Genomic DNA, 8322 nt, shown 5'->3' with positions numbered 1-8322 from the left:
TGTGAAATTTCCCACAGGGATCGGGACGAGGATTACCCACGGGGAATTCGTGGGGATCGGGTTCCCCACGGGAAATTTTCTCCGTTACATTTTTATTTTTGTAAAAAACTAATTAATTTAAATCACTAATGTGAACAAATTACTAAATTATTTATTATGTTAGTTTTACATGACAATTTTAATTTAAAGATAAATTACTCAAATTTTAGTCTAAAAAAGTTAATTAATTTCTTATAGTAGAAAGAAATAAATATAAATAAAATTGTTCACATATATAATCTAAATTTCAATATTCAATTTAAACATATTCATTATCTTTCCCAATAAATAATCAAATTTGAAATTTAAATGTAATATTTATATAATAATAATAATAATAATAATAATAATAACATAACATTAGATAACTATATTAAATAAATTTGTAGAAACTAATCAGGGCGAGAACAGGAACGGTGAATGGAGGGAAAAATTTCCCGTGAGCTGAATAGGACAAGGACGGGAAATGCATTCCCCATCCCCTTCCCCATTTAGCTCATGGGGAATTACCCCCTTCCCCTTCCCCCATTCCCTGCCTAATCGGGAATCCCCGCCCCGTTCGGGACGGGACCCCTGTGGAAAAATTAGACATCTCTACTTCTTCCTTTTCTTTTTTTTATTCTTTTATTTATCCGATTTTTGCTTCTTTCCTTTATTTTTTATTTTCTTTCATTTCATTCTTTTTTCCCTTTAGTTTGTTTATTTTTTTTTAATTTTCTTTTCTTTCTTCAGTTTTTGCTTATTCATTTTTTTTTCTTCTCCGATTCTCTGCTTCTTCTCTTTCTTTCTCTCTCTCTTTTTTATTTTTTTATTTTTCTTTCATTTCTCTGGTTTTTCTTCCCTTTTTCTATTTAATTTTCTTTCCTTTCTTCAGTTTTTGGTTCTTCTCTTTCTCTTATTTTAAAATTTTTCTTTCCTTTATTTGAGTTTTTTCTTCTTCCCCTTTTTTTCACAAGAATTATGAGGTTGAACTTGAAAGTACTCAATTCATAATTGACTTAACACAAATAAGCCAATCATCAAGTTTGATTATTATAACAAATAATAAACACAAATAACAAATGAAAATCTATCAGTGATAACTACTATAATTTCTATCATTGATATCTTAATCGTTGATTATATTTTCATAGTTAATAGCCACTTATAGAAATCGATCATTGATAGCCAACTTAGTGAATTTAATTAATAAAGTTGAATCTCAAACTAAAATGTAAGTGGAATGCCTAGAAGTTATCACTAATAACATGTTTATCAGTGACAGAAGCTATCATGGAAAAAAAAGGGACATATAAATGTTTGGGAAGGACATGAAAGGGGAAAAAGGTATTCAGTGGCTATGATTGATAGAAGCTACTACTGATAGCATATTACCAGTGATAGAAGCTAATACTCATAGCATGTTATCGATGATAGAAGCTACTCGATAGCAGGTTATCGGCGATAGAAGCTACTCCATAGCACGTTATCAATGATAGAAGCTACCACTGATAGCACGTTATCAGTGATAGAGAATTATCACTGATAGCATCATATCAGTGAGATCATTAATAGCATCTTATCAATAATGTTATCATTGAAAGAAGCTATCACTGATAACCACAATATGAGTGATGTTAGTGATATCAGTGATATAACTTAGCTGATATCTATATATCGAGTTTCTTTCAAAGATGATAACAGATATAGAAGTCTATCATTGATAGTCTTAAGTATTAATATTTCAATGTTTATTCTAATTGATGAAAGTCTATCAGTGATAGCGGCTGATAGCTGCTATTAGTAATAGCCATGATAAAAGATTATTAGTGATAGCTACTGTGGTAATCAAAGTTGTTAGTCTTCTTTCAAAGTTGATCACTATTTATAAATTTATCATTGATAGCCATTGATAGCCTTAAGCTTTTATATTTCAAGGTTGATTCCAATTGATGAAAGTGAATCAATGATAGCTACTGATAATTGATAGCAAATTAAAAGCTAATATTTCAAGATTTTATTACTTTTTCTCAAATTGAAAGTTATCTCTGGTAACAACTATCATCGATAGTAATTGATAGAAGCTATCAGCGATAGCAGCTATCAGTGGTTATCTCTGGTAACAACTATCATCGATAGTAATTGATAGAAGCTATCAGTGGCTATCACTGATAGTTGCTATCAGTGATAGCTTTTAATTTGAGAAAACTGGAAAGAAGCGAGCAAAATGGTGGTTAGGCATGAGTTTTTTAGTCTTTTACCATTTTTTTTTTTATCTATATATGCAATTATTTTATCCTTGTACTACATATTCTATTATTTTGGGCTTCAATTCTATTTATGCAACTAGCCCTTGAAATTTTTTCCTATGAAATGTAGATATTTGAAAATATTTTTTATATTTAAAAAGACCCCTAACCTATCCATATAATTAAGATAAACAAATTAACCAATCAATAGAAAATCATGTAGCTATGTTGATAAATTCATCATACAACAAGAAATTTAGGTCTCGTTTGGTAACAAATTTAGTTTTTGAAAATTAAGTCTATAAACAGTCATTCTACCTCTAACTTTCTTGCTTTATTATCTATCTTTTACAAATATTTTCAAAAATCAAGCTAATTGAAAAGTAAAAAAAATTATACTTTTTTTGGAACTTGGCTATGAACTCAACTCTTTTACTTGAAGAATGATGCAAATTATTTTTAAGAATTAAAAAAAGTAGACTTCATTTTAAAAAATGAAAAACGAAAAATCAAATAGTTACCATATGCGATGAAGCTTACACATTAAAGTCCATCATTTCTAAATTTCAGTTTCAACAAAGGTAACAATAACTTAATCACATATATTATCCAATGATCAATCTCCACTATCCTAATTAAACATTGAAAATCCCTTTTTCTCCAATGATTTCATCGACTTCCAATTTAGTCCTATATAATTCAAAAAATTTCTTGAAGCAACATCCAGACGCTCTAAGGATGGTTTTTGAGCAAAGATACTTCATTGATGTGTAAAGATACAAATAGGGTAGTTACAGTAAAGCTCTCCAATTTAAAGCAATGGTACAAATATCATAGTTAAAAAAAAAAAAAAAAGAAAGAAAACAAAAAAGCTTGGATTTAGAGCACCAAGTGCCAACATCAAGGTTTTGAGACAACTTTTTCTTGTCACTATAGATATAGTTGCTTCTTTTTAGTCATACGTTTCACCCAAAACATAACTGATGAGCACAACCAAAGACATGGCCTTATGATTCGTAGTACATTGTTAGCAAGTAATGACTGAACCTAAGAGAATGGATGTAACAAAACTCTAAAATGATCGTCTGATAGGTCCCAAAGTGTGTTGAAAAGTTTGTCATTATTAAACTTTATTTGTGGCATTTAGTGTGACTTTTGGGTTTTGTGATTTTTAGTTTTTTGTAACCAATAGTGATTTTTTAGTTATAAGAGTTATGTGAGTTATGAGCATTTGATGACATTTATAGCTTTAAACCATTGGCATTCCTATGGTTATGTTTGTAAGCCTATATAAAGGCATGCATGCTTAGTTGAATGAAAATATCTATCTCTCATTTTTCATATTTGTCCTCCACGTTTTTTTCTAACATAGTGGTATCAGAGCTAGTAGAAAATATTGAGAGAAAAATGGTCAATAGTGGGATAGGTTCACTTCAACTACCAATGCTTACCAACCTCAATTATGACAATTGGAGCATCAAGATAAAAGCGTTACTAGGAGCACAAGACGTGTGGGAGATCGTGGAGAACGGTTTCTAAGAGGTAGAAGCTGGAGCAGATCAAGCGCAAAGAGATGCATTAAAGAAGATAAAAAAGAAGGACAAGAAGGCCCTTTGTATCTTGTATCAACTGGTGGACGAAGATACGTTTAAGACTATCGCCAATGCAGAGACATCAAAGGCGGCATGGCACAAGCTCCAATTGATTCATAGAGGAGCCGATCGTGTGAAAAATGTATGGTTGCAAACCTTACGTGGTGAGTTTGAATCTTTACAAATGAAGGAGACAAAGGTGATAGCGAAATATCACACAAAAGTAATGGTTGTCGTCAACCAATTGAGACAGAATGGTGAAGAAATCACCGATGTTCGTGTCATGGAGAAGGTTCTACGAAGCCTAAATACAAAGTTCGAGATTATCATCACGACGATCGAGGAGACAAAGGATCTCAAGAACATGACAATTGAACAATTTATAAGCTCGTTACAAGCCTATGAGGAGAAAAAGAAAAGGAGGATGGAGCAAACAGAGACCGTTGAACAACTTCTCCATCTCAAAATCAAGGAGGAGAATAGTCGTGGTGGTTGAGGCCATGGTGGAAGAGGTGAAGCCAACACCGATGTTTCTCAAAACTCGTCTGAATCCTCAAGAGGAAGAGGAAGACGAGGTGGAAGGTCCAGGAGAGATAAATCTCAGCTAAAATGTTATAATTGTAACAAATATGGACATTATGCGAATGAGGATTACTCATCTCAAATAGAGTCGATTGATCGAAAGCATCGGGACCGATCAAACCCCATGTATTTTAAGGCACCATCAGCCCAATCAGGGGCTCCCAATTTATTTGGCAGAAAGAGAAATGGAAACTTATTTTATGGTTTTCAGGGAGGAAGAAGGAGAGTCAGATAGTATGTTGGGGTATCTAGAACAGAAGCCCCTCCGATCATATGTGTGGAAGACGTGAGATTGTTGTGGAGTTTGAACGGGATTGGAGAAAGTAATAGTTCGCCTGTCTGAGAGACACATTCTTCCTTCTGGGCCGCGCATCGAGAAGGAATAGGTAAAATTCTCATTCGGTTAAGAAATGGAGAAAATCAATAATATGCACAAATGTTTATTACATTCCCAATGTAAAAAATAATATATTGAGTGTAGGACAATTGTTAGAGAAAGGTTGTGAAGTTCAAATGAAAAACAATTGTTTGTATTTGAGGGATAATCATGAGAGACTTATTGCTAAAGTCTCCATGACCAAAAATCGAATGTTTCCTTTGAATATATATAATGATGTTCCAAAATGCTTGAAGACGTGTTATGAAGATCTCTCATGACTTGGCATCTATGGTTCGGGCACCTCAATTTTGGAAGTCTAGAAGATTTGTCGAAGAAGAAGATGGTGCGAGGTTTACCACACATTCAAAAGCCAAACCAAGTGTGTGAAGGGTGTTTGCTTGGCAAACATCATCGAAGTAGTTTTTCGAAGAAGTCTATGACAAGAGCAAAGAAGTCTTTAGAACTCATCCATGCCGATGTGTGTGGAATGATCAAACCAAAATCTCATGGTAAAAGTAAATATTTCCTTCTCTTTATTGATGATTTTTCTAGAAAAACGTGGGTGTACTTTTTGAAGGAAAAATCAAAAGTATTTGAAATCTTCAAGAGATTTAAGGCACGTGTGGAGAATGAAAACAACCTTACAATCAATGCCATGAGAACCGATCGAGGTGGTGAATTCACATCAAATAAGTTCAAACAATTTTGTAATGAAAAAGGCATCCGACGTCCGTTAATAGTCCCAAGGACATCATAACAAAATGGCATGGTAGAGAGGAAGAATCAGACAATGTTGAAAATGGCAAGAATCATGCCAAAGGCAAAAAAGATGTCGAGGGAATTTTGTGCGGAGGCCATAGCTTGTGCGGTTTATTTCACAAATCGAGCTCCAACCAAAAGTATGCTTGACAAGACGTCTCAAGAAGCATGGAATGGAAGAAAGCCCGGGATTGGTCACTTCAAGGTGTTTGGGAGTATTGCATATGCTCATGTGTCGAAAGAAAAAAGGACCAAGCTCGATGATCGATGTGAGAAACTCATCTTCATCAGCTATGATGCAAGTTCAAATGTTATCGTCTTTATAATCCTTTGAATGGGAAGGTAATGATTAGTCGTGATTTTTTTTTTTTTTATGAGGAAGCCTCTTGAGATTGGAATATACAAGAGGAGGAGTATGATTTCGTTCCATATTTTTAAGAAAACGATGAAAATGAGCCGACCAGGGACGAAAAAGATGAAGGTTTGCCCATTCCAGTACCACCTCATTCGACCGATCGATCATCATCTGAAGGTTCATCCAGCGATTCGGAGAACAAATTGGCCTAAGAGGAACTCGAATTCTACGGGAACTTAATGAGGTAAATGAAATTCAAAATGACATAATTCTCTATTGTCTTTTTGGTGATTGTGAGCCTATTAGTTTCCAAGAAGCCATTGTAAGAAAGAAATGGGATGATGCAATGGATGAAGAAATTCGAGCGATAGAGAAAAATGACACATGGGAGTTGACCAAGCTTCCAAAAGGGCACAAACCGATCATAGTGATGTGGGTATACAAAACAGAGAAAAGTAAATGGCGATATTGAGAGGCACAAGGCGAGACTAGTGGTGAAAGGGTATAGCCAACGACATGACATCGACTATGACGAGGTATTTGCCCCTGTTGTTCGCCTTGAAACTATCATATTATATTTATAAACTATAGTTTTAATATTGTATTATATACAATATATAAACCATAGTTCTTTGTCTCTATTTTATGACATTTAATATAAATCACATTTATATTAAATTTAATAACTATGAATCTTATTCATAGAAAATATATTTTTATCATATTTAAATATTTGTTCCTCCAATTAAACTATAATGTATCATAAATATTATATCAATTATATCATATATAATTGAATTACTTTAATTATATCACATTAATTAAATTCCCTCTTATTAATTTGAACATTTCAAATTAACCCAAAAACTGATTCTCAACTAAATCCATTGAGCTACCAAGGGGACCTTATGGACATGTAGCTTGAAGCTCCAATGGTACGTGAATAACTGATTAAACTCTTTAATCACATTATCCACTATTCGTTAACTATCGGGCACTCCACTAGAGATCAACAGCTACACTCTTCGCACTACAATTACATTTCTGTGTCTATTAGATATAACCATTCAACAGTATGATGACTCTTCACAAATAGCTAGTAAGTATAGATTGGCCAAATTACCATTTTGCCCTTATAGTTATATCTAACTTCCACTGATCCCTCTAATGAATAATAGATCATAGTCGCACTATGACTAAACCCCCTAGGGCCAGGAGAGGGTGTGGCGCTACATTGTTCAAGATCTGAAATCAGCCTTTAAGAGGGCAATTTATCTACTTACCCCTGCTTCGGAGAATGAGTGAATTTCATCTTGTCTAACTGAATTCCCAGCTCCCCAATCAGATGAATCCCCAAAATGGTAGGCTTGTTGAGTCGCGATTTGGCTACTCTCACCCATGCAAATCAAAGGACCGCCTTCATAAACAGAAGTTCACACCTCACTCAGGATTAAGGTCATGTTATCTATGGTCATCCTAGTGAAATGAAAGTCTCAATTATGAACGACATTATATAATGAGACTAAACATTTCATGGTCCAGTCTTATACAAACTTCTTTGTATAGAATATCTCCGCTCGCATGTCTAATACATGAATGATCAGGATCATACAATTTATAGCACTTTACAACATATGTAACAGTTGGGGTTGATGCCCTAAATCTTGTAGGGTCTTGTAGTTTGTAAACACGTGTATGAACAAACATTTTTTATGTAATAATATGAGATATTTTCTTCATTATTGTCTATGAAATATAAGATATTTTAATTTCATTAACCACAAACAAATAAACTAAGATCCCTGGTTATCGTTGTAACTTAAGCATGTATATGGAGACATACAAGTGGATCATGCCTTAAGTGATATCCTAAATGGTCTGTAGTGTATGGATAAAGAAGTGAAACCTTATCCTGGTGACGATACGGATACGACCCGCTTTGTAGATGTTACAAGTATTGTAAAGTGCTACAAATGGTCTGATCCTGATTATTCATGTGAAGACATGCAAGCGGGGGCATCCTATACAAAGGGCAGTCCTTTGATTTGCATGGGTGAGAGTGGCCAGATCGCCGAGTCAAACCTACCAGTTTGGGAATTCGTATGATTGGGGAGTAGATAGATTTGTATATAGATTTCTCAGATGGAAACTCAGACGGAATTCACTCCTTCCCCGAAGCAGGGGTAAGTAGATAGATTTCTCTCTTAAGAGCTGATTTCGAGGCTTGAACAATGTGGTGCCACACCTTCTTATGGCCCGAGAAGTGTTCACTCATAGTGGGACTATGATGTATTATTCATTAGAGGAGTCAATGGTACTTAAGAAGTTAGATGTAACTACAAGTGCAAAACGGTATATAGGCCTAACTAGACTTACAAGCGATTTGTG

The sequence above is a fragment of the Benincasa hispida genome, chromosome 1 (genome assembly GCF_009727055.1).
Source record: "Benincasa hispida cultivar B227 chromosome 1, ASM972705v1, whole genome shotgun sequence".
Lineage (NCBI taxonomy): Eukaryota > Viridiplantae > Streptophyta > Magnoliopsida > Cucurbitales > Cucurbitaceae > Benincasa > Benincasa hispida.
This window is presented reverse-complemented; position numbering follows the sequence as displayed.